The 23,133-nt window shown below is 44.6% G+C and overlaps 1 pseudogene; it reads left to right on the forward strand.

Moving 5' to 3' along the window:
• Positions 1–11,715: 11,715 nt before the first annotated feature.
• Positions 11,716–13,392, forward strand: LOC118117404 (annotated as a pseudogene).
• Positions 13,393–23,133: the final 9,741 nt, after the last annotated feature.

The raw sequence follows: 23,133 nt of genomic DNA on the forward strand, positions 1-23,133 counted from the left end.
CAACCAGTTCCTCCCAGTCAGGACATGTCTGTGTCTCCTCCTTCACAGACAAGTGGTAAGAACCAGTGAACAACAAGCTGTGAACTGGAGATGAGTCACTGCAGGGAGTGAATGAGGAGGAGCGAGATCTGTATCTGTTCAGAGTGGAAGAAACTGAACGACAGTCTCTGGCACCAGCCGAAATGGCGCAGCAAGAAAATCAACGGACAGAGAAAGATTCTGCTGTTCGATCTGTCTGGATCTACTGAAGATCCGAGACTACTGTCTGTGGACAGCTACTGTATGAGCTGTATTAACACCCACTGGGACAAAGAGGAGGAGAGAGGAAGTACAGCGCGGCCCTCAGTGTAGAGAGACCTTCACACCGAGGCCTGTCCTGAGGAAAAACACCATGTTAGCTGATTTAGTGGGAGGAGCTGAAGAAGACTGGACTCCAAGCTGCTCCTGCTGATCAATGCCATGCTGACCTAAAGATGTGGCCTGTGATGTCTGCACTGGGAGAAAAACTGAAAGCTCTCAAGTCCTGTTTGAATGTTTGGCCTCTTATTGTGAAAACACCTCCAGCTATCTTCAGTCACCCATTGAAGAAGCTAATAAGCTGGTGGAGCCTCGGAGAAGCTCCAGGAGAACATCTTGCCTCGTCACGATGAGGTGATGAAGATGTTCTGTCACAATTGATCAGCAGTGTATCTGTTATCTCTGCTCTGTGGATGAACATAAAGGCCAATGCACATGTCAGCTGCAGCAGAAAGGACTGAGAGGCAGAGAGAGCTCGGCTGAGGAGACAAACAATCCAGCAGAGAGTCCAGGACACAGAGAAAGACGAAGCTGCTTCAACAGGAGGAGGAGGCTGGCTAATGGCTCTGCTGATAGAGCAGTGGAGGACAGTGAGAAGATTCTTCACTGAGCTGATCCGTCTGCTGGAGAAGAGAAGCTCTGATGTGAAGCAGCAGATCAGATCCCAGCAGGAAACTGAAGTGAGTCGAGTCAGAGAGCTCAGGAGAGACTGGAGCAGGAGATCACTGAGCTGGAAGAGGAAAGACCATGAACTGAAGCAGCTCGCAGACACAGAGGATCACAACCAGCTTACACAGCCACCCCTCACTGTCACCACTCAGGTGAATCTACACACTCATCCAGCATCAGGATCCGTCCTCTGAGGTACTTTGAGGATGGACAGCAGCTGTGTCACAGGTCAGAGGTCGACTACAGGACATTCTGAGTGAGACAGAGACAGAGATTTTACAGATTGTGTCTCAAGTGGATGTTTTACTGCCACAACCAGAGCCAGAGACCAGAGCTGACTTCTTAAGATATTTACAGGAAATCACACTGGATCCAAACACAGCAAACAGACGTCTGTTATTATCTGAGGGAAAACAGAAAAGTAACACGTATGAGTAAAGATCAGTCTTATTCTAATCACCCAGACAGATTCACTGATTGGTTTCTGTGGTCCTGAGTAGAGAGAGTCTGACTGACGTTGTTACTGGGAGGTGGAGGTGGGGGTGGGGGTGATAGGAGGAGTTGATGCTAGTCACATACAAGAATATCAGCAGAGCAGGTAACTCAGATAAATGTGAATTTTGGATACAATGATAAATCTTGGTCATTATATTGTGATGTAATCAGTTATTACTTTTATTACAACAGCATCAGGACTCCAGTGTCAGGCTGGGTCCTCCGGCCCCTCCAGAGTAGGAGTGTACCTGGATCACCGTGCAGGTGTTCTGTCCTTCACAGCGTCTCCTCTGACACCATGACTCTCCTCCACAGAGTCCAGACCACATTCACTCGCCTCTATGCTGGAGTTAGGTTTATTATGGAGACACAGCTGAGTTTTGTAAACTCAAAATAGACTTAGTCATTAAAAGCAGTGATTTAGATTCTGTGTGTAAATCTTAACTTCTTCTGTCTCCATGTTTGTTGATCAAAGTTCGTCGTGGTGACGCTTCTGCTCCGGCATAGAGATCAGCTGTCAATCAAACACTGACCTTCCTTTATCACACATATTCAGTTCTCACATTGTAAAGACAGAAATCTATAATTACACTGACATGAATGTGTTTGAAAGATCTAATGTTGCTGTTGTTTTCTAAATCAATGTAGAAATCAGGTTGTGTGATGTTTGTGAACCTGTATTGATCCTGATCCTCATCAATGAGCTGATTATTTGTTCTTTTCTTTTCCACATGTGAGACGGAGGTGAAACAAACTGATTGTGTGTCCATGAAATCACTGAACAAGAGTCACTGAACAGACTTTACTGGATGAAGTGATCAATGAACTCAGAGCGCTCAACATGTCCAAGTCAGATGTATAAAGCAGATGTATAAAAGCAACAAAACAAATGTGAAGAAGCTGAAAGTTGAAATAAAGAATAGATCCAGTCTGTTCTTTTGTCTTCATTCCAGGATCTCTGCTCAAAGCTGATGGAGACAAAGTGAAACTCCTGTGAGAGAATAACTGAGGCAGTTTCCTCCTGAAACTCCACAAACCTCAGTTTTCATGTTCAGTCTCTATCTTTGCAGCTTTTCTGCACTCCAAACAGCTTCATCGCAGACAATGAGCAAAAGTTTCACCGCTGATTTTCAAAACCCAGATCTTGTTTGTGATCTCAGTGGATAAGAGAGTTCACAAGCACAGATTTAAAGAAGTGAGAAATAATGGTTTGGTAGTTTCAGGGTGAAGACGTTGAGTTGAGTCCTGACACAAGCCACATATTGGAGATATTGTGATGTTGTGGACTTGAGGTCGCTCCGCTTATCGAAGGTTGATTTTCATGAGGATGAACCCTCACAACGAAATATCGCTGCTTCCAGTGTTTCACGCCGCTCACCTCACGGACAGACGCTCCTGGGTCGTATAGCTTGAATCCAGACTGATCAAAACCCTTGACACCAAATTTGTCCGAGGTTTAACCCACAAAACAGACTGCTGCTTGAAGAGGTTTCTAATTTCTGCAGAGTTAAAGCAGTAAACGGTAAAAACACTCAGGATCAGGTTCCTGACGACTGGGATCGATTCCTTTGTCTACACAGACAAACTTCATCAACTGTTTCAGAACAGAAAGAACTTTGGTGTCACTTGTATTATATAGAAACAGTTTGAGCAGTTTATCACTTTCTTTGATAGAAGCTGAACAGTTGCTGATATGGTTCTTTGTTTTTGTCATTGTTCTTCTTCAGAACTCCATTAACTTTGCTGTAAGTCTGTATCATCATGACGGCGTAGAACCGTGACACAGGAACGCCTCGCTCTGCACAGAGACAAACACACACACAGACTGGCAGCCATGAAACTGCATCCTGATTCTTCACCATTCTGCCTGGTTGGGACACTTTAAAGCTAAGCTTTCAAAACATGCACTTAAATTTCCCGACATTTTCCAGTAAGAAAATGTAAGAAAGCACAAATGTCCAAGTGAGCTGCTGAGGACATTTCTGTAAACTTTCCGCCAGCCCCTAGAAAACTGTCAAGAGTGAGTCCATGAGAATACAGCAGGAAAACAGCTGCTGGCAAGTGGGCGGTTGCTTACGTTATTAACACATGACAGATTGAAACTGGAAGAACACAAACATCTCAGGATGAAGAAGAGGAGCTCTAACACGTAGAAGACGAAGACGCTCAACTTGAAACACGAGGTTCCAGAGCTTCTGGTGATGAGGGCCGACGCCGGGTGGGATGAGCTGTAATCAACAACACTGATCTTTCCACAGCAGAGTTTATACGTCATGTCCTGCTTCCTAAGGTTTCTACAGGCTCGCCCTGTGCTGCTCTACAGGCTCCGCCTCGCCTGATGTTCACACATGTTCCTGTTGTTGTGGAACGAAGTCGTGGACCCACAACCTGCTGCTGCTGCTTCAGAGGCAAAAGACAAACTGTGTCTGACCAAATTTTTCGGACATTTTCCAGAAACATGCGTGGGTGTGTGCAACATATTTCCAGGTGGAGCTTAACAATTCCTGTTCTAGTTCTACTCCTGAGGCCTGTTTAAAATAAGGTTTTGCTACCATCTATAAATAAAGTAATTCTGATTTTACCATGTCTTATTCCTACACGCTTATATCAGGGCTCTCATGCTATAAAAAAAGTTTTTCCTTGGCTTAGTGCAGCACACGAGCCTTAAAGGTTCAGTGTTTAGAATTTTAGTGACAACTAGTGGTGAAGTGTTTAATGCAGCTGAACACCCCCTCACCTTTTATATTCTATTTTTGCTTGTGTGGTTTTCTTTCTGAATATTTTTGAGCACGGCTAGAAGGGAGCCTGTGACTCAAGAATTTGTATCTGCACACGTAACTGTTGTGCACATGACAAATATTCTTAAAGATGGCTGGATACATCAAAGGAACAAAACCAAACTAGTGTCTTAATAATTTGTTCATCTAGTGAAACATCGGTAGAACAGACACAACTAAGTGGAGTATTTTTAATTCTTTTTAACAGTTGTTACAGAAAATGGTTACAGAAAACATTTCATGCACTTTTTTTTGTTTGGATGTGGTAAACTGGAGCTCCCAGAGTGAATCCACCCCTTCAGCAGAAGACACGTATATTCGTCTCATTTAGAGCGATAGCATTTCTACCGTTTAAAGAATCTGCTCAAAGAGGAGAAGAATTCTGACATTCTGCCGGTTTGTTGAACATGTGCCTTCATAGAGGCGGCGATTCTTTTTCTCGAATTTCTCTGGTTCTTTTCTTTGCAAATGGAAAGCAGCAGCTGCTCGGACAGTCCCACATCTTACATACAGGTTCCTTGAACACGGAGCCTGTGAGGACATTGATTATATCTGGGGACGTGTCTAAGTCAATGTCCTGGACTTCGCCCATGTTTTTTCAAACAGGTATTGAGTGAGGTGTATTGATTCGTCACAGAACAAGTTCACTTTGGACTTTGCAAAACACTGAAAGTGAAGGAAAACCTGTCAAATACTTCCAGATTGACATACATCTTTTGGCGGCGGGTTCTGCCTGCTCCGCTGCACTGTTGATCTCTGAGACCGGAGATCCTACGATGGGCTCAATCTCCATTAAAGCCGAGGTCACCTCTGGTGTAGTCACCGCCTGTTTTGAGAACCACCAGTTCATCAATGGCAGAAATTCATCACTTCTTATGTCCGCGTACATCTGTGGGACTTAGAACAGACACTTTTGCCACTTCAGCTGACTTCGCCACTAAAGGGTCAGTTGTGACGTACCTATAGAGGACATCGGTAAGTGACGGGGGCGTTTGCAGGTGAAACTCTGTCCTGGTCTCTGTCAGAAGCAGAGACTCCACACTCATCCATCAGAGACTTGACGACTCACTGCTCTGGACTTGGGTCTCCTTACCGAACTTCTTCCTGACTTGTGTCCCCATCTTGGAGTATCGATGCTGTGGCCAAAAACTTTGCAAAAAGCTTCTTGATCCTCTTGCTCACTCTTTCCAAAACTTCTTTTGGCTCTTTGAGGATTTGGAGCTCTATCAATCAGATGATCTGACGCTTCTCCTCTTCACTAATGATCTGATAGATTTCATCCGGGGCAAGGGCTTTAAACTCCAGAGAAGATTCAGATATCAGCCCACTCAGGTCAGATTCTGACATTTCGTCCACAAGGCCTGATGATGTTGCTCACCTCCTTCCCGATGATTTCCCTGACGGCCTCACTTGTCCTATAGTCACTGCTGCGGACTGATGATTCTGAGGATGATGCTCTGTCACTGTCTGAAGAGGTTGAGGTTGTTTTACCGAGGAAGCTTGTTTAAAAGATCAAATGTCTTTTGACTACGCAGTCTTGGCTTGAACGAGCTCCTCGATGTCACAAGCAGATTTCTTCAACATTTTGCAAAGACAACTGACCATTTTCTCGAGTTTGTTGGGTATGGTCTGGTGACACTGTGTATGTGTCCAGCGGATTCTGTGCTGGTGGAGTTGGAATGCAGGCTGGCGTTGACCCTCTCTGTCACCTCCTCTGCAAAAACAATTCTTGTGAATTGATTCAAAATCTCAGAGCTGGTTGAGCTGCCCAGCAACTTGGCAGAGCAGCGCCTTCCAGACTGACAAGACCTTTCTACAGTCACGACATGCTGTCATATCCAAGAGTTGTTAGCAGTTTGGAGGACACAGTCAGATGTCATGTCTATCACAAGTTCTGCCAACAGACTTTGTGGCATTGTTCGTGCCCCTAATTTTAACTGCCTCCACTCGTCCATGGTAACTTGGTAAGACATCGTCAATGTGCGCGAATAGTTTTATCTTCATTTCAACGAAAATGCAGAAATCTGCATATAACAATACAATAATAGTAGAATAAAATAAAGATTTATTTAACAAACTGCTTCCAGTTCTGTTTTGTATGAAAGCAGCTAAAGACTCATACGAGTGTTTCAGACATGCACTGGAATCCAGACATTTTCCTGAAATCTTTCCAAGGGCTGTGTTTGAGAAAGCAAATGTACTCGTCTGTTGTTCCAGACATTTTCTGGAACTTTCCTCCCAGACCCCAAGTTAGTCCTTGTGAAAATACAGCTGGAAAAGATAGCGGGTGAGCGTGTTGATGACGTCTGTAACAGGCGACAGGCGTAAAATTGGAACAATATAAATATCCCAGGATTAAAATGAGGAACCATACATGTAGAAAACACAAACGAAGTTGTAAACTTGGAAAGGAAGACAAGATTCAAGAGCATTTAGCAATAGGGGCCAACCGGTGTCTATGGGCTCATAAAAAAACCGTCATCCGTCATGTCCTGCCTCCTGCTGCTCTACGCGAGCCACCGCTCACCTGGATATTTTCAATAATGTTCTGATTTTTATATATGAAAAGTAACTCCAGAAACTGTCCAGACAGTTAAAAATATATCATTAAAAAATAGAATGTCTGATTTGTCACATCATCTCTTTCTGTAGGGTCTGGAAACGTGAAGTGTTTTATAGGACTATATCAGCAAATTAAAACCAAAAAAATCCCACAATTAGCATTTCGCTTGGCAGAATGATCCCACAATAAATGGTTTGTATTTATATAGCGCTTTTAGTCTTGATGACAACTCAAAGCGCTTTACAGTTCAGTTTCACATTCCCCGTTCACAGACACATTCATACAGTGCATCTATGGGCAGCACTTTTCATTCCATGAGGGGCAATCTGGGGTTCAGCATCTTGCCCAGAACATATCGGCATGCAGATGGGGAAGACTGGGATCGAGCCGCCAACCTTCTGGTTAGAGGACGACCGTTTTACTCCCTCAGCCACAGCCGTCCAAAGAGCACTGCATTCATTACTAGCCGAACAGAAGCCTTCTCTAATGACACCTACCTCATACTTGTCAAATATCTGGCGGTGGTGGAAGTAGGCATGAGAGAATATCCTATAGATGCAACGACAGACAGAGCCGAGTTTAGAAAATATTAAACCATCCATCACTGACAATATGTCAGGAGAGCAAATGTTAAATCTTGTCTTTTAATGCTATGAAAGGGACAATGTTGTAAATATCTAAAGACATTTTCACTCAACTGCAAATTTGGGTTTGAACTAATTGTGATGCACGTTACTTTATTTTTGAGAGGAAGCTGCAGCTAATAATTCATCACTGAAGTCTTCAGATGTTTCATGATGATATTCAATCAACTGTTAATCATGTGACCAAAAAAACTGATTGATCCTATTTGAAAACTACTTTGGTTTTTATTTTTTTAATGATTATTTTATAATCAGAATAATTAGATTTTCTGTCAGTTAAAGTATATTTGAGATTTTCCAGTGAGTGACGGGTTCAAAGTGGTTATGTGACCATGGTTATATGGATATGATGTATTCATCATCAGGTTTAATAAATGTCAGTATTAATGTTGACTTTGTACATTTTGCCTCTTTTATTTTCAAGTTTAACTTTAAGTTTCACGTCAGTTTGTTTCGTACATTCACACAAATGTTTGAAGATAAAGGTGGATGTAACCTCAGTAATATAAAAACCACCAGTCTGAATAATAGGTCTTTTTTATTAACAGACATTCAAGATTCAAGATTCAAGAGTTTATTGTCATATGCACAACGATAACATTAAGCAGTCGCTTGCAATGAAATGCTTGGGTCACAGGCTCTCTTATAACAATGCTCAATCAAAATTTAAAATTTAAAATAAAATATACATATCTAAAATATATATATATACACCTAAAGAAAAAGAAAAACAATAGTGCAAGTGTGTGCAATAGTGCAAATATAGTGTACAAATATGCTAAGGTGCAGTGTTATGACAGATTGGAGGAGTTTAAAAGTCTTATGTCCTGGGATGAAACTGTCTCTGAGCCTGGTGGTGCGGGCCCGGATGCTGCGGTACCGTCGGCCAGACGGCAGCAGGCAGAACAGTTTATGGCTGGGGTGATAGGGATCTTTAATGATCCGGTTGGCCTTCTTCCTACACCGCTGGGTGTAGAGGTCCTCCATGGATGGTAGCTCCGTCCTGGTGATGTGCTGGCAGACTACACCACCCTCTGTAAAGCCTTACGGTTGGCGGTGCAGCTGCCGTACCAGGTGATGCCGCCAGTCAGGATGCTCTCTATGGTGCACCTGTAGAAGTTGCAGAGAATCCTGGCATCCATGTTGAGCCTCCGCAGCCTGCGGAGAAGAGAAACCGCTGTCTGGCCGTCTTCCTGATGGAGTCTGTGGTTGGTCCAGGTCAGGTCATCACTGATGTGGACCCCGAGAACCTGAAGCTGTTGACTCGCTCCACCGTAGTCCCGTTGATGGAGAGGGCGTGTTTTACTCCTTGTCTCTTCCTGTAGTCCGCGATCAGCTCCTTTGTTTTGCTGACGTTGAGATGGAGGTTGTTGTCCTGGCACCAAGATGTCAGGGCTTGACCTCTCTCTGTAGGCCTTCTCATCGTCACCGGTGATCAGGCCTATGACGGTCGTGTCATCAGCAAACTTAATGATGGTGTTGAGCTGTGGGTGGCCACGCAGTCATGCGTGAACAGGGATACAGGAGAGGACTGAGCACACAGCCCTGGGGGCACCGGTGTTTAGAGTCAGGGTGGAGGATGTGGTGCTGCCTATCCGCACCGCCTGTGGTCTGCCCGTCAGGAAGTTCAGAATCCAGTCACGGAGGCGATGTTGAGCCCAAGGTCTCTGAGCTTGGTGACGAGCTTCAGGGCACGATGGTGTTGAATGCTGAACTGTAGTCAATGAACAGCATTCTCACATATGTCCCTCTGGTCCAGGTGGGAGAGGGCAGTGTGAAGGGTGAGGAGATGGCATCTGCAGTCGACCTATTTGGCCTGTAGGCAAACTGAAGAGGGTCCAGAGAGTCAGGGAGGGAGGAGGTGATGAATGGTTTGACTAGCGCTCCAAAACACTTCATGATGGTGGAAGTGAGTGCTACTGGCGGTAGTCGTTCAGGCAGAGGATTTTTGTTTTTGGGAACAGGGACAATGATGGTCTCCTTGAAACATGCGGGGACTACAGACTGGAGCAGTGACAGGTTGAAAATGTCTGTGAAAACATCTGCCAGCTGATCTGCACACACCTTGAGGAGCTCGACCAGGAATGCCATCAGGTCCAGGTGCCTTACGTGTGTTGATCCGGTTAAGTGATCTCCACACATCTGCCCTGGATATTACTGGGGGCAGCGGTCCTCCTGGGCCTCTTGGATCTCCACAGCCGGGAGTTGCTCTCAAAGCATAAAAGGTGTTCAGATCCTCTGGGAGAGATGCAGACACTACATCCGCACTGCTGGTCTTTGCTTTGTAGTCAGAGATGGTTTTGAGTCCAGCCCACATGTCCCTTGTGTTGGAGCCCTTGTAGTGAGACTCCACCTTGTCCCTGTAATGTCTCTTGGCACTGCTAATAGCACTCAGCGCGTACCTGGACTTCCTGTACTCCTCCAGATCCCTGAGATGTAGGCATCAGTCCGTTCTTTGAGTTTTGATTTACATCATGTAAATGTGAGGAGGTAACAAAATGTTGTAGTCCATTAAAAAAAAAAAGTGGGTTGGACTGACAAGACTCCTCCCACAAAATAACTTAATGAGGGGGGGGTAAAACGGAGGTTGTGCTCAGATACTTAAAGTGTTTGCGATAGTCAGAACTTCCTCGTGGCATTTACTGGTCGAATGTTTAGATTGGTAGAAACCGGCGTACAGCAGCGTCGAGTCAAGGGAAGCGGAGTATCAGGCACATTTCACACGGTATTAAACGGGACATGTCACAAAGCAGGATCAGAGTTAGCCAAAGCCTCCTACACACTCGAGCCGTCTCGGAGGCCGAGGAGACAGAACACCTGACTGCTAGTACACGTGCAAGCTAGAGAGAGAGAGAAAGGTTTTCTTTGTTCACTACCACACAAGCCACACACCTACAAAGTGTTTGAATAGCGTTATTACGTAAGCCGGCTAATTTATAGATCCGTTTCATGGACACCCCCAAACAGGCTGGTAAGCAACACAAGCAAACAGAACAGAAGCAGACACAGAAAGTGAAGCACCATCAGAAAATATGACAGTGGATTAAGAGAAAGAGAGGGGGGTTATATACAGAAGGGGGCTGTCAGGTGTGTGCCTTCGTCAACAATACAGGTCACCATGGTTACGTAGTTTGGTTTTTTTGCAAATCCAGCTGCTTAAAGAAGAATAAAGACAAAGGAGAGGTGTTGGAGCGGAGATGTTTCCAGAGACACGGCCTGAATCTGAAGGAACAGAGAGTGAAACTGAAAATATGTCGTCCTGCAGAAGTGACTGAACTCTGCTCCCGCTCTTTAACTTCACGTCCTTTGAGAGAGCACAGGTGACAGGAGGAGGGACATGAACAGTGTTACTGGACAGGGCCTTAATACACTGTAGTGTGTGTAATGTGTAGACATATATATTCGTGTGTGTGTGTGAATGCGTCTCCTCTGTAATGTGTAGATATTTTGTTTCTCACGTCTCCTTCATGGCAGCAGCTGCATCTCAGGCCTCGCTCTCCCCGGCTGATGACGTGTTCTGCACCTCCTCCTCCAGGATGGGCACGATCAGGTTGTCCTTGGACATCAGGTCCAGCATGTGCTGTTGTAACAGCTCAGCTTAACACTGAGGGGACAGAGCTTTAGAAATAAGAGTCTGAGACTCTGAAACAACCTGAGGAAATACAGCAGGCTGAGTCAGAAGCTTCCTTTAAATCCAAACTTCAAAGCGTGCTGTTATCGTATTCCACGATTTGATCTAATTCTAGTTTCTAAAGTGTGGTCATGATTACATTTCTGTCACCTGTAGTGTTTTTACTTTTACTCTTTCATACGTGTGTTTTAATGTATTTTTACTTGTGTTTTTCATTTGTGAAGCACTTTGTAAGTTGGTTTTTATTCCATTGAAAAGATTCGTTAACTTTTCTGGAAACTTTGAAAAATGTGAATCTTACAACCTGTGCTGTTGTGAGCTGAATGTGACAGATCCCAGAGCAACTATTCACTTTGAAATGTGATAACACAGATAAAAAAACTCTCCAACAGCTCATCGTAGTGAAAAGCAGTAAATCCTGAAAGACCAACAACTTCTTCCTCAGACACAACACAGTTCCTCCCAGTCAGGACATGTCTGTGTCTCTCCTTCACAGACGTGTAAGTGTAAGAACCAGTGAACAACAAGCTGTGAACTGTGGGAGATGAGTCACTGCAGGTAATGAGAGGGAGGAGGAGCAGAGATCTGTATCTGTTCAGAGGAAGTGACACTGTTCTACAGTCTCTGGCACCAGCTGAAATGGCGCAGCAAGAAAATCAACGGGACAGAGAAAGATTCTGCTGTTCGATCTGTCTGGATCTACTGAAGGATCCGGTGACTACTGTCTGTGGACACAGCTACTGTATGAGCTGTATTAACACCCACTGGGACAAAGAGGAGGAGAGAGAAGCTACAGCTGCCCTCAGTGTAGAGAGACCTTCACACCGAGGCCTGTCCTGAGGAAAAGCACCATGTTAGCTGATTTAGTGGAGGAGCTGAAGACGACGACTCCAAGCTGCTCCTGCTGATCACTGCTATGCTGGACCTGAAGATGTGGCCTGTGATGTCTGCACTGGGAAAACTGACTGAAAGCTCTCAAGTCCTGTTTGAATTGTTTGGCCTCTTGTGTGAAAAACACCTCCAGCGTCATCTTCAGTCAGCTCCATTGAAGAAGCACAAGCTGGTGGAGCCTTCGGAGAAACTCCAGGAGGAGAACATCTGCTCGTCACGATGAGGTGATGAAGATGTTCTGCTGCACTGATCAGCAGTGTATCTGTTATCTCTGCTCTGTGGATGAACATAAAGGCCACGACACAGTGTCAGCTGCAGCAGAAAGGACTGAGAGGCAGAGAGAGCTCGGGCTGAGGAGACAAACAATCCAGCAGAGAGTCCAGGACACAGAGAAAGGCGTGAAGCTGCTTCAAGCAGGAGGAGGCCGTCCCAATGGCTCTGCTGATAGAGCAGTGGAGGACAGTGAAGATCTTCACTGAGCTGATCCGTCTGCTGGAGAAGAGAAGCTCTGATGTGAAGCAGCAGATCAGATCCCAGCAGGAAACTGAAGTGAGTCGAGTCAGAGAGCTTCAGGAGAGACTGGAGCAGGAGATCACTGAGCTGAAGAGGAAAGACCATGAACTGAAGCAGCTCTCAGACACAGAGGTTCACAACCAGTTTCTACACAGCTACCCCTCACTGTCACCACTCAGTGAATCTACACACTCATCCAGCATCAGGATCCGTCCTCTGAGGTACTTTGAGGACGTGACAGCAGCTGTGTCACAGGTCAGAGGTCGACTACAGGACATTCTGAGTGAGACAGAGACAGAGATTTTACAGATTGTGTCTCAAGTGGATGTTTTACTGCCACAACCAGAGCCAGAGACCAGAGCTGACTTCTTAAGATATTTACAGGAAATCACACTGGATCCAAACACAGCAAACAGACGTCTGTTATTATCTGAGGGAAACAGAAAAGTAACACATATGAGTGAAGAACAGTCTTATTCTAATCACCCAGACAGATTCACTGGTTGGTATCAGGTCCTGAGTAGAGAGAGTCTGACTGGACGTTGTTACTGGGAGGTGGAGGTGGGGGTGGGGGTGAGAGGAGGAGTTGGTGTAGCAGTCACATACAAGAATATCAGCAGAGCAGTGAACTCACGTGAATGTGAATTTGGATCAAATGATAAATCTTGGTCATTATATTGTGAGGTAAACAGTTATAACTTTTATTACAACAGCATCAAGACTCCAGTGTCAGGTCCTCGGTCCTCCAGAGTAGGAGTGTACCTGGATCACCGTGCAGGTGTTCTGTCCTTCTACAGAGTCTCTGACACCATGACTCTCCTCCACAGAGTCCAGACCACATTCACTCAGCCTCTCTATGCTGGAGTTAGGGTTTATTATGGATCCACAGCTGAGTTGTGTAAACTCAAATAGACTCGAGTCATTAAAAGCAGTGATTTAGATTCTGTGTTTAAATCTTGAACTTCTTTTGTCTCCATGTTTGTTGATCAAAGTTCGTCGTGGTGACGTTTCTGCTCCGCACAGAGATCAGCTGTCAATCAAACACTGACCTTCCTTTATCACACATATTCAGTTCTCACTTTGTAAAGACAGAAATCTATAATTACACTGACATGAATGTGTTTGAAAGATCTAATGTTGCTGTTGTTTTCTAAATCAATGTAGAAATCAGGTTGTGTGATGTTTTAGAACCTGTATTGATCCTGATCCTCATCAATGAGCTGATTATTTGTTCTTTTCTTTTCCACATGTGAGACGGAGGTGAAACAAACTGATTGTGTGTCCATGAAATCACTGAACAAGAGTCACTGAACAGACTTTACTGATGAAGTGATCAATGAACTCAGAGCGTCAACATGTCCAACAGATGTATAAAGCAGATGTATAAAAGCAATAAAAATGTAATGTGTGAAGAAGCTGAAAGTTGAAATAAAGAATAGATCCAGTCTGTTCTTTTGTCTTCATTCCAGGATCTCGTTCAAAGCTGATGGAGACAAAGTGAAACTCCTGTGAGAGAATAACTGAGGCAGTTTCCTCCTGAAACTCCACAAACCTCAGTTTTCATGTTCAGTCTCTGTCTTTGCAGCTTTTCTGCACTAAAACAGCTTCATCGCAGACAAATGAGCAAAGTTTTCTTCCACTCGCTGATTTTCAAAACCCAGATCTTGTTTGTGATCTCAGTGGATGAAGAGAGTTCGTCACACAGATTTAAAGAAGTGGAGAAATAATGGTTTGGTGAAGTTTCAGGGTGAAGACGTTGAGTTGAGTCCTGACACACAAGCCACATATTGGAGATATTGTGATGTTGTGGACTTGAGGTCGTTCCGTTTATCGTGCTGTTGATTTTCATGAGGATGAAACTTCACAACGGGTTTGTCGTGTTGCTTCAGTGTTTCACGTCGTCACCTCACGGACAGACGGTCCTGGGTCGTACAGTTTGAATCCAGACTTGATCAAAACTTCTTGACACCAAATTTGTCCGAGGTTTAACCCACAAAACAGACTTTGCTGCTTGAAGAGGTTTCGTAATTTCTGCAGAGTTAAAGCAGTAAGCACGGTAAAACACTCAGGATCAGGTTCCTGACGACTGGGATCGATTCTTTGCTCCGTCACAGACAAACTTCATCAACTGTTTCAGAACAGAAAGAACTTTGGTGTCACTTGTATTATATAGAAACAGTTTGAGCAGTTTATCACTTTCTTTGATAGAAGCTGAACAGTTGTTGACATGGTTCCTTTGCTCTTTGTCATTGTTCTTCTTCAGAACTCCATTAACTTTGCTGTAAGTCTGTATCATCATGACGAAGCGTGTGAACCAGTGACACAGGAGCGTCTCGTTCTGCACAGAGACAAACACACACAATCACAGCTATGAAACTGCATCCTGATTCTTCACCATTCTGCCTGGTTGACACTTTAAAGCTGCTTTCAAACATGCACTGAAATTTAATTTCCCGACATTTTCCAGTAAGAAAATGTAAGAAAGCACAAATGTCCAAGTGAGCTGCTGAGGACATTTCCAGAAACTTTTCCTGCCAGCCCCTAGAAAACTGTCAAGAGTGAGTCCATGTGAGAATACAGCAGGAAAACAGCTGCTGGCAAGTGGGGTGTTGCTTACGTTATTAACACATGACAGATTGAAACTGGAAGAACACAAACATCTCAGGATGAAGAAGAGGAGCCTAACACGTAGAAGACGAAGGCGTCAAATTGGAAACACGAGGTTCCAGAGCTTCTGGTGATGAGGGCCGACGCCGGGTGGATGAGCTGTAATCAACAACACTGATCTTTCCACAGCAGAGTTTATACGTCATGTCCTGCCTCCTGCTGCTCTACAGGCTCCGCCCCTGCTGCTCCACAGGCTCCGCCCCCGCCTGGATGTTCACACATGTTCCTGTTGTTGTGAGCAGGTCGGACCCGACAACCTGCTGCTGCGCTTCACAGGCAAAAGACAAACTGTGTCTGGACCAAATTTTTGGACATTTTCCAAAAATCATTGGGTGTGTGCAACATATTTGGTGGTGGAGCTTAACAATTCCCGTTCTAGTCTTTACCCTGAGGCCTGTTTAAAATAAGGTTTTGCTACCATCTATAAATAAAGTAATTTCGATTTTACCATGTCTTTATTCCTACACGTTTATATCAGGGCTCTCATGCTATAAAAAAAAAGTTTTTCCTTTGGCTTAGGTGCAGCACACGAGCCTTAAAGGTTCAGTGTTTAGAATTTAGTGACAACTAGTGGTGAAGTGTCATAATGCAGCTGAACACCCCTCACCTTTTATATTCTATTTTGCTTGTGTGGTTTTCTTTCTGAATATTTTTGAGCACGGCTAGAGGGAGCCTGTGACTCAAGAATTTGTATCTGCATGTAACTGTTGTGCACATGACAAATATTCTTAAAGATGGCTGATACATCAAAGGAACAAACCAAACTAGTGTCTTAATAATTTGTTCATCTAGTGAAACATCGGTAGAACAGACACAACTAAGTGGAGTATTTTTTTTATTCTTTTCCAACAGTTGTTACAGAAAATGGTTACAGAAAACATTTCATGCACTTTTTTTGTTTGGATGTGGTAAACTGGAGCTCCCAGAGTGAATCCACACCCCTTCAGCAGAAGACACATATATTCGTCCTCATTTAGAGCGATAGCATTTCTACCGTTTAAAGAATCTGCTCAAGAGGAGAAGAATCTGGACATTCTGCCGGGTTTGTTGAACATGTGGCTTTCCATAGAGGCGGCGATTCTTTTCTCGACCTCTGGTTCTTTTCGATAAATGGAAAGCAGCAGCGTTTCCGGACAGTCCCACATCTTACACAGGTCCTTGAACACCGCCTTGTGGAGGACATTGATTATATCTGGGGACGTGTCTAAGTCAATGTCCTGGACTTCGGCCCATGTTTTTTCAAACAGGTATTGAGTGAGGTGTATTGATTCGTCACAGAACAAGTTCACTTTGGACTTTGCAAACACTCGAGTGACGAACTGGTCAATGGCGAGATTGACATACATCTTTTGCGGGCTCTGCCCGTTCCGTTGCACTGTTGATCTCTGAGACCGGAGATCCTACGATGGGCTCAATCTCCATTAAAGCGGAGGTCACCCTCTTGGTGTAGTCACCGGCCTGTTTTGAGAACCACCAGTTCATCAATGGCAGGAAATTCATCACTCTCTCCTTTATGTCCGCGTACATCTTTCTGTGGGACTTAGGAACAGACACTTTCGTCACTTCAGCTGGACTCGCCACTAAAGGGTCAGTTGTGACGTACCTATAGAGGACATCGGTAAGGACGGGGGCGTTTGCAGGTGAAACTCTGTCCTTGGTCTCTGTCAGAAGCAGAGACTCCACACTATCCATCAGAGACTTGACTGACTCACTGCTCTGGACTTGGGTCTCCTTACTGAACTTCTTCCTGACTTGTGTCCCCATCTTGAGCATCGATGCTGTGGCCAAAAACTTTGCAAAAGCTTCTTGATCCTCTTGCCCACTCCTTTCCAAAACTTCTTTTGGCTCTTTGAGGATTTGGAGCCTCTACTCGAATCAGATGATCTGACGCTCTCCTCTTCACTAATGATCTGATAGATTTCATCTGCAGCAGCTTTAAACTCCAGAGAAGATTCAGATATCAGCCCACTCAGGTCAGATTCTGACATTTCGTCCACAAGGGGCTCGATGATGTCGCTCACCTCCTTCCCGATGATTTCCTGGACGGCCTCACTTGTCCTATAGTCACTGCTGCGGACTGATGATTCTGAGGATGATGCTCTGTCACTGTCTGAAGAGGTTGAGGTTGTTTTACCCCGAGGAAGCTTGTTTAAAAGATCAAATGTCTTTTGACTACGCAGTCTTGGCTTAGGCAGGCCCTCGATGTCACAAGCAGATTTCTTCAACACTTTGCAAAGACAACTGACCATTTTCTCGAGTTTGTTGGGTATGGTCTGGTGACACTGTGGCGGTCCAGCGGATTCTGTGCTGGTGGAGTTGGAATGCAGGCTGGCGTTGACCCTCTCTGTCACCTCCTCTGCAAACAACTCTGTGAATTGATCCAAACTCTCAGAGCTGGTTGAGCTGCCCGGTGCTAAACTTTGGCAGAGTGCGTCTTCCAGACTGGACAAGACCTTTTCTACAGTCACGGACATGCCGTCATATCCAAGAGTCGTTAGCAGTTTGGAGGACACAGTCGATGTCATGTTCATCACAAGTTCTGCCAACAGAAACTTTGTGGCATTGTTCGGTGCCCCTAATTTTAACTGCCTCCACTCGTCCGCAGTAAGCTTGGTGAAGACATCGTCAATGTGCGGCCGAATAGCTTTTATCTTCATTTCAACGAAAATGCAGAAATCTGCATATAACAATACAATAATAGTAGAATAAAATAAAGATTTATTTAACAAACTGCTTCCAGTTCTGTTTTGTATGTGAAAGCAGCTAAACACTCATACGAGTGTTTCAGACATGCACTGGAATCCAGACATTTTCCTGAAATCTTTCCAAGGGGCTGTGTTTGAGAAAGCAAATGTACTCGTCTGTTGTTCCAGACATTTTCTGGAACTTTTCCTCCCAGACCCCAAGTTAGTCCTTGTGAAAATACAGCTGGAAAAGATAGCGGGTGAGCGTGTTGATGACGTCTGTAACAGGCGACAGACGTAAAATTGGAACAATATAAATATCCCAGGATTAAAATGAGGAACCATACATGTAGAAAACACAAACGAAGTTGTAAACTTGGAAAGGAAGACAAGATTCAAGAGCATTTAGCAATAGGGGTCAACTTCGGTGTCTATGGGCTCATAAAAAAACCACGTCATCCGTCATGTCCTGCCTCCTGCTGCTCTACGCAGAGCCACCGCTCACCTGGATATTTTCAATAATGTTCTGATTTTTATATATGAAAAGTAAACTCCAGAAACTGTCCAGACAGTTAAAAAATATATCATTAAAAAATAGAATGTCTGATTTGTCACATCATCTCTTTCTGTAGGGTCTGGAAACGTGAAGTGTTTTATAACTGGACTATATCAGCAAATTAAAACCAAAAAAATCCCACAATTAGCATTTCGCTTGGCAGAATGATCCCCACAATAAATGGTTTGTATTTATATAGCGCTTTTTTAGTCTTGATGACAACTCAAAGCACTTTACAGTTCAGTTTCACATTCCCCCGTTCACAGACACATTCATACAGTGCATCTATGGGCAGCACTTTTCATTCCATGAGGGGCAATCTGGGGTTCAGCATCTTGCCCGAGAACATATCGGCATGCAGATGGGGAAGACTGGGATCGAGCCGCCAACCTTCTGGTTAGAGGACGACCGTTTTACTCCCTCAGCCACAGCCGTCCAAAGAGCACTGCATTCATTACTAGCCGAACAGAAGCCTTCTCTAATGACACCTACCTCATACTTGTCAAATATCTGGCGGTGGTGGAAGTAGGCATGAGAGAATATCCTATAGATGCGACGAGTTTAGAAAATATTAAACCATCCATCACTGACAATATGTCAGGAGAGCAAATGTTAAATCTTGTCTTTTAATGCTATGAAAGGGACAATGTTGTAAATATCTAAAGACATTTTCACTCAACTGCAAATTTGGGTTTGAACTAATTGTGATGCACGTTACTTTATTTTTGAGAGGAAGCTGCAGCTAATAATTCATCATTGAAGTCGTCAGATGTTTCATACGATGATATTCAATCAACTGTTAATCATGTGACCAAAAAACACTGATTGATCCTATTTGAAAACTACTTTGGTTTTTTAAATTTTTTAAATGATTATTTTACAATCAGAATAATTAGATTTTCTGTCCAGTTAAAGTATATTTGAGATTTTCCAGTGAGTGACGGGTTCAAAGTGGTTATGTGACCATGGTTATATGGATATGATGTATTCATCATCAGGTTTAATAAATGTCAGTATTAATGTTGACTTTGTACATTTTGCCTCTTTTATTTTTCAAGTTTAACTTTAAGTTTCACGTCAGTTTGTTTCCGTACATTCACACAAATGTTTGAAGATAAAGTGTGGATGTAACCTCAGTAATATAAAAACCACCAGTCTGAATAATAGGTCTTTTTATTAACAGACATTCAAGATTCAAGATTCAAGAGTTTATTGTCATATGCACAACGATAACATTAAGCAGTCGCTTGCAATGAAATGCTTGGGTCACTTATAACAATGCTCAATCAAAATTTAAAATTTAAAATAAAATATACATATCTAAAATATATATATATACACCTAAAGAAAAAGAAAAACAATAGTGCAAGTGTGTGCAATAGTGCAAATATGCAATGTGCAAATATGCTAAGGTGCAGAGTTATGACAGATTGGAGGAGTTTAAAAGTCTTATGGCCTGGGGGATGAAACTGTCTCTGAGTCTGGTGGTGCGGGCCCGGATGCTGCGGTACCGTCGGCCAGACGGCAGCAGGCAGAACAGTTTATGGCTGGGGTGAAAGGGATCTTTAATGATCCGGTTGGCCTTCTTCCTACACCGCTGGGTGTAGAGGTCCTCCATGGATGGTAGCTCCGTCCTGGTGATGTGCTGGGCAGACTTCACCACCCTCTGTAAAGCCTTACGGTTGAGGGCGGTGCAGCTGCCGTACCAGGCGGTGATGCAGCCAGTCAGGATGCTCTCTATGGTGCACCTGTAGAAGTTGCAGAGAATCCTGGCATCCATGTTGAGCCTCCGCAGCCTGCGGAGGAAGAAGAGCCGCTGTCTGGCCGTCTTCCTGATGGAGTCTGTGTGGTTGGTCCAGGTCAGGTCATCACTGATGTGGACCCCGAGGAACCTGAAGCTGCTGACTCCGCTCCACCGTAGTCCCGTTGATGGAGAGGGCGTGTTCTACGCCTTGTCTCTTCCTGTAGTCCACGATCAGCTCCTTTGTTTTGCTGACGTTGAGATGGAGGTTGTTGTCCTGGCACCAAGATGTCAGGGCTCTGACCTCCTCTCTGTAGGCGTTCTCATCGTCGCGGTGATCAGGCCTATGACGGTCGTGTCATCAGCAAACTTAATGATGGTGTTGAGCTGTGGGTGGCCACGCAGTCATGCGTGAACAGGAGTACAGGAGAGGACTGAGCACACAGCCTGGGGGGCACCGGTGTTTAGAGTCAGGGTGGAGGATGTGGTGCTGCCTATCCGCACCGCCTGTGGTCTGCCCGTCAGGAAGTTCAGAATCCAGTCACGGAGGCGATGTTGAGCCCAAGGTCTCTGAGCTTGGTGACGAGCTTCAGGGGCACGATGGTGTTGAATGCTGAACTGTAGTCAATGAACAGCATTCTCACATATGTGTCCCTCTGGTCCAGGTGGGAGAGGGCAGTGTGAAGGGTGAGGGAGATGGCATCTGCAGTCGACCTATTTGGCCTGTAGGCAAACTGAAGAGGGTCCAGAGACTCAGGGAGGAGGAGGTGATGAATGGTTTGACTAGCCGCTCAAAACACTTCATGATGGTGGAAGTGAGTGCTACTGGGTGGTGTCGTTCAGGCAGAGGATTTTTGTTTTTTGGGAACAGGGACAATGATGGTCTCCTTGAAACATGCGGGGACTACAGACTGGAGCAGTGACAGGTTGAAAATGTCTGTGAAAACATCTGCCAGCTGATCTGCACACACCTTGAGAGCTCGACCAGGAATGCCATCAGGTCCAGGTGCCTTACGTGTGTTGATCCGGTTAAGTGATCTCCACACATCTGCCCTGGATATTACTGGGGGGCAGCGGTCCTCCTGGGCCTCTTGGATCTCCACAGCCGGGGAGTTGCTCTCAAAGCATAAAAGGTGTTCAGATCCTCTGGGAGAGATGCAGACACTACATCCGCACTGCTGGTCTTTGCTTTGTAGTCAGAGATGGTTTTGAGTCCAGCCCACATGTCCCTTGTGTTGGAGCCCTTGTAGTGAGACTCCACCTTGTCCCTGTAATGTCTCTTGGCACTGCTAATAGCACTCCGGAGCGCGTACCTGGACTTCCTGTACTCCTCCAGATCCCCTGAGATGTAGGCATCAGTCCGTGCTTTGAGTTTTGATTTACATCATGTAAATGTCGAGAGTAACAAAATGTTGTAGTCCATTAAAAAAAAAAAAGTGGGTTGGACTGACAAGACTCCTCCCACAAAATAACTTAATGAGGGAGGGGGTAAAAGACGGGAGGTTGTGCTCAGATACTTAAATGTTGCCGATAGTCAGAACTTCCTCGTGGCATTTACTGGTCGAATGTTTAGATTGGTAGAAACCGGCGTACAGCAGCGTCGAGTCAAGGGAAGCGGAGTATCAGGCACATTTCACACGGTATTAAACGGGGGCATGTCACAAAGCAGGATCAGAGTTAGCCAAAAGCCTCCTACACACTCCGAGACGTCGCCTCGGAGACCGAGGAGACAGAACACCTGACTGCTAGTACACGTACGAAGCTAGAGAGAGAGAGAGAAAGGTTTTCTTTGTTCACTACCACACAAGCCACACACCTACAAAGTGTTTGAATAGCATTATTACGTGAGCCGGCTAATTTAGAGATCCGTTTCATGGGACACCCCCAAAAACAGGCTGGTAGGCAACACAAGCAAACAGAACAGAAGCAGACACAGAAAGTGAAGCACCATCAGAAAATATGACAGTGGATTAAGAGAAAGAGAGAGGGGGTTATATACAGAAGGGGGCTGTCAGTGTGTGTGCCTTCGTCAACAATACAGGTCACCATGGTTACGTAGTTTGGGTTTTTTTTGCAAATCCAGCTGCTTAAAGAAGAATAAAGACAAAGGAGAGGTGTTGGAGCGGAGATGTTTCCAGAGACACGGCCTGAATCTGAAGGAACAGAGAGTGAAACTGAAAATATGTCGTCCTGCAGAAGTGACTGAACTCTGCTCCCGCTCTTTAACTTCACGTCCTTTGAGAGAGACACAGGTGACAGGGGAGGAGGGACATGAACAGTGTTACTGGACAGGAGCCTTAATACACTGTAGTGTGTGTAATGTGTAGACATATATATTCGTGTGTGTGTGTGTGAATGCGTCTCCTCTGTAATGTGTAGATATTATGTTTCTACATCTCCTCCATGGCAGCAGCTGCATCTCAGGCCTCGCTCTCCCCGGCTGATGACGTGTTCTGCACCTCCTCCTCCAGGATGGGCACGATCAGGTTGTCCTTGGACATCAGGTCCAGCATGTGCTGTTGTAACAGCTCAGCTTAACACTGAGGGGGACAGAGCTTTAGAAATAAGAGTCTGAGACTCTGAAACAACCTGAGGAAATACAGCAGGCTGAGTCAGAAGCTTCCTTTAAATCCAAACTTCAAACGTGCTGTTATCGTACCACGATTTGATCTAATTCTAGTTTTTAAAGTGTGGTCATGATTACATTTCTGTCACCTGTAGTGTTTTTGTACTTTTACTCTTTCATAAGTGTGTTTTAATGTATTTTTACTTGTGTTTTTCATTTGTGAAGCACTTTGTAAGTTGGTTTTATTCCATTGAAAAGATTGTAACTTTTCTGGAAACTTTGAAAATGTGAATCTTACAACCTGTGCTGTTGTGAGCTGAATGTGACAGTTCCCAGAGCAACTATTCACTTTGAAATGTGATAACACAGATAAAAACTCTCAACAGCTCATCGTAGTGAAAAGCAGTAAATCCTGAAAGACCAACAACTTCTTCCTCAG

Source organism: Hippoglossus stenolepis, chromosome 3, assembly GCF_022539355.2.
Source record: "Hippoglossus stenolepis isolate QCI-W04-F060 chromosome 3, HSTE1.2, whole genome shotgun sequence".
In the NCBI taxonomy this organism is placed as follows: domain Eukaryota; kingdom Metazoa; phylum Chordata; class Actinopteri; order Pleuronectiformes; family Pleuronectidae; genus Hippoglossus; species Hippoglossus stenolepis.